Source organism: Callionymus lyra, chromosome 1, assembly GCF_982586985.1.
Source record: "Callionymus lyra chromosome 1, fCalLyr1.hap1.1, whole genome shotgun sequence".
Classification (NCBI taxonomy): domain Eukaryota; kingdom Metazoa; phylum Chordata; class Actinopteri; order Syngnathiformes; family Callionymidae; genus Callionymus; species Callionymus lyra.
The window spans coordinates 9,392,386-9,397,385 of record NC_141818.1 but is presented as its reverse complement, the minus strand read 5'-3'; positions in this window follow the sequence as shown (position 1 = coordinate 9,397,385).

Sequence of the window (5,000 nt, the reverse complement as noted above, 5' to 3'; positions counted from 1 at the left end):
AGATGGAGGGAGAGATGGATTTCAAGATGGAGGGAGAGAAGATTCCCTCTGATAAAAGTTCAGGAGATAAGAACAACTAAACAAAAAAAAAACAACTAGAAAGAGTGCATTTCCTGAAGAAAATTCAGTGTGAATGCTGACCCTGCTGTGCTGTGGAAGTATTAGTGGAATTAGTAGTTAAAGTAGAAGAAGTGGAATTGGTAGTAAAAATAGAAGTAGTAGAAAAATAAAAGTAGTAGTAGAATTAGTAATAAAATTAGAAGTAGAAGTGGAAGTATTAATGGAATTAGTAGTTAAAGTAGAATAAGTGGAATTAGTAGTAAAGGTAGAAGTAGTAGAAAAATTAAAGTAGTAGTAGAATTAGTAGTAAAAGTAGAAGAAGTGGAATTGGTAGTAAAAATAGAAGTAGTAGAAAATTAAAAGTAGTAGTATAATTAGTAGTAAATGTAGAAGTAGTAGTAGTAGAAGAAGTAGTAGTGGAAGTATTAGTGGAATTATTAGTTAAAGTAGATGATTTGGAATTAGAAGTACAAGTAGAAGTAGCAGAAAAATAAAAGTTGTAGTAGAATAAGTAATAAAATGAGAAGTAATAGTAGTATTAGTAGTAGAAGTAGCACTGGAAGTAGTAGTGGAATTAATAGTAAATTATAAGTAGTAGGTCAAAGTGGAAGGAGTTGAAACATGAGTCGAAGATTTTCCCCATTGAAATGAATGGGCTAGACAAAGAGGAATAAAAGAAAGAGTGGAAGAGATAAAAGAACGATAGAACATTTTAGAAACGAGCTGAATTGATAAACGTCTGAATGGTTCAAATCGGATATTAGTAGGAGAAGCGGCACAAAGTTTAGGTCAGAAGAAAACAGGATCTCAATTGTGTAAATGCTTCCCAGCATTCACACAATAAATGCTTCCCAGCATTCACACAACCATAGAAAGAGTGAGTGTTGCAGGACGTGTGCTGTGGCAGCGAGTCGACCCGAGGAGGCAGAATATCAAAGGTGAGGCCAAAACAAGCCGAAGTGACAGCAGCTTGTATTTTTCACGCTGCTCTTTTGAAGTCGTCGTCTTTTTTTCCTTCTCCTCCAGCAGCTCTTCAAAGGTCAGCCTGCAAATGCATTTCATCATCCACACCTCCTGGACGCTGTGATGTAGTCCATCTTCTCTCCTCCTCCTCCTCTCATGGCATATTCCCTCTGTTCCTTCCTCCTTTCTGCCCCTCATCATTGTTTACCTCCTGTCTTTTTGGATGTAATCGTCCTTATAACTGACTTATCTTATTGAACAATCATGTACAAATTACAATATATATTTGTATAAACTTCAGATATAGATACAACTTTCTTAATTTGTACATGTTTTTTTTACCTTCATATCAGAATCAAAACATGTTTATTGCCAGTATTGGTAAACAATACTAATGATTTTCTTGTGGTGTTTTTAGATACATTTTAAAATAATATGAATACATTGAAGTAAATAAACAAACTAAAAATAATCAAGTGACCCCAAATATTGAAGATATAATTATTAAACGGTTGAATTACATTTTAAATAAACAATAAATTAACATTTTAAAAAACAATAATAATACCGATAACTAAGTGTTTTCCTTTTCCATATGTTTGACGGCCCCTTACAACAGTCGTGGCCCCTAAAAGAAATGTCGGAAAATTGTCCTAGAAGCCATTTATTTTAGAAATGTAATTAAGTAATTTATATTTGTAGAGCACTTTTCCAGACCAGGGTCACAAAGCGCTTAAACAATCTCCACGGCGAGAATTCTGAGCCGCTCTAGTAGAAGAACTCACATTTCTCCGATCCTTAAATCTCTTCACTGGCTTCCAGTTTCTTTAAGGATCAACTTTAAAATGTACGTTTTACAAAACACAATGTTTTTACCCTTCAAGCTTAAACTCTTTATCCTGCCATAAAAATATCCTCCTTGATATTAGAAAATGTAATGTTTTTTTTATATGATTGAAGCTTAAATAATGTGAACGCAAACGTTTAATCAAAACAAAAATACAAAGTACAGGGAGTGTTTCAAATACATTTCTCCTTACAATGAATGCAGCTAGCAAAGCTATCGATTAGCTAAGCTGGCAAGTATAGCATTTAGTTAAAACCTTTGTAAATAACATTTGAAAAAATACGAAATTATGATTTTATTTTCTTGAATGTTGTGTTACAGGGCGAAAGGGAGTAGCTTGAGTACTTTCAAAAGTTTTACAGGGCAGTAAATACCTCAGAATGACTACGGCTAGCATTGGCTATCAATTAGCTAGTTATACTTGTACGCGTAACATTCAGTTGAAACTTTACTTTACTTTTCAGTTTCAAAAACATCATCAATTGTTAAATTTATCATTGTTATGCTATTTCCTCGCATCAAAAAAACTATTAAAAAGATATATATAACTATACATTATTTGATGATAGTTTGCCCCGTGACAGGAAGTTGAAGACCAGAAAATAAAAGCAGACAGGAAGTGATCGTAACATAGACATTCAACATCTTTACCATCCTTAGGCACATGTATGAAGTGGAACTTAATAACACACATTGTTAAACATTAGTTGTATTGGTTTTAACATAAATAACTATGTTATTATCATATATTATACTATATAAACAGTGATACTCCGAGTCTCTCGCAGCATCACAGCGAAGACTGTGACAGCAGAAGTGTTGTGATTCCGAACACACTCCAGGATCATCTCACTCTCAATTAAGCCTCATCATCCACGTGAACGTTTCTTTATCATGTAAAACGAGTGCAAATGAGCTCATTAATTATCAGGTGAGTCAGAGTGTCGCGTCTCATTAGCAGTAATTACACTAATAATATACACACTGTGTGTGTTTGTGTGTGTGTGTGTGTGTGTGTGTGTGTGTGTGTGTGTGTGTGTGTGTGTGTGTGTGTGTGTATGTGTGTGACCTGTTTGTGCCGCCGCCGGTGTGTGAGCGTCTGTGTTGTCATGTGCGATTTGTTGTCCACATCATATCCATTAACATCCCCCTGACCCGGAGCCACGGCAGCCAATCAGAGTGCAGCGTGTTGTCAGCAGGTGTCGTCGACCTGCCGTGAGATTTATCAAAGTGACGGAGCCGCCGCACACTGTGACAGCAGCATTTATCTCTCTCGGCCTCCTCCTTCTCTGTCGCCTTCTTCTTCTCTCTGCCTCCTCCTTCTCTACCTCCTTCTTCTTCTCTCTGCCTCCTCCTCCTCTACCTCCTTCTTCTTCTCTGCCTCCTCCTTCTCTGTCGCCTTCTTCTACTCTCTGCCTCCTCCTTCTCTACCTCCTTCTTCTTCTCTATCCCTCCTTCACTACCTCCTTCTTCTTCTCTATCCCTCCTTCACTACCTCCTTCTTCTCTCTGCCTCCTCCTTCTCTACCTCCTTCTTCTTCTCTCTACCTCCTTCTTCTTATCTCTGCCTCCTTCTTCTTCTCTCTATCTCCTTATTCTCTACCTCCTCCTTCTCTACCTCCTTGTTCTTCTCTGCCTCCTCCTTCTCTACCTCCTTGTTCTTCTCTGCCTCCTCCTTCTCTACCTCCTTGTTCTTATTTCTGCCTACTCCTTCTCTTCCTCCTTCTTCTTCTCTCTGCCTCCTTCTTCTCTCTACCTCCTTCTCTACCTCCTTCTTCTTCTCTATGCCTCCTCCTTCTTTCTTCTTCATTCTTCTTCTCTCTCCATCGCTCCTCTACAGCACATGAGGCCCACATCAATGTTCAGCTGAAAACTACTGTACCTTGAATCGCTACGCTGGAATTATATTCACCGTGGATTTTTGTGGCTCTGTTTAAAGCAGTAGTGCACATTTAAAAAAAAGACACTAGATATAAAGTATATTTTGCATTAAAGTATTTTGCAGCTATAGGTACTGTTAGCACTGCAGCTAGCACTGTTGAAAATGCATTTTACACTGTTAGCACTGCAGCTAGCACTGTTGAAAATGCATTTTACACTGTTAGCACTGCAGCTAGCACTGTTGGAAATGCATTTTACACTGTTAGCACTGCAGCTAGCACTGTTGGAAATAGAGTTCGGACTGTTAGCACTGCAGTAAGCAATGTTGGAAATACATTTTGCACTGTTAACGTTGCAGCTAGCGCTGTTAGAAATACGGTTAGCACTGTTAACGTTGCAGCTAGCACTGTTAGAAATACAGTTAGCACTGTTAACGTTGCAGCTAGCACTGTTAGAAATACAGTTAGCACTGTTAACGTTGCAGCTTGCACTGTTGGAAATGCAGTTAGCACGGTAAACGCTGCAGCTAGCCCTGTTGGAAATGCAGTTAGCAAGGTTAACGCTGCAGAAAGCGCTGTTAGAAATAATGTTAGCACTGTCAACGTTGCAGCTAGCACTGTTAGAAATACAGTTAGCACTGTTAACGTTGCAGCTAGCACTGTTAGAAATACAGTTAGCACTGTTAACGTTGCAGCTTGCACTGTTGGAAATGCAGTTAGCACGGTAAACGCTGCAGCTAGCCCTGTTGGAAATGCAGTTAGCAAGGTTAACGCTGCAGAAAGCGCTGTTAGAAATAATGTTAGCACTGTCAACGTTGCAGCTAGCACTGTTAGAAATACAGTTAGCACTGTTAACGTTGCAGCTAGCGGCATCGTAAATGCAGTGAACACTGTTAGCATTGCAGCTAGCAATGTTGAAAATGCAGTTAGCACTGCAGCTAGCACCAGCTGTAATGCAGTTAGCATTGTTATCACTGCTGCGTTTCAGATGGTGCTAACACTACAGGAAATTATGTTAAATGACTATTGCAAATATAGTTAGCACTGTTAACAGCTAGTACTGTTGGAAATGCTGTGAACACTGCAGCTAGCACTGTTGGAAATGCTGTGAACACTGCTGCTAGTACTGTTGGAAATGCTGTGAACACCGCAGCTAGTACTGTTGGAAATGCTCTTAGCACTGTTATCACTGCAGATAGCACTATTGACAGACTGTAGCTAGCACTGTTACAATTACAGTAACCACAGTTA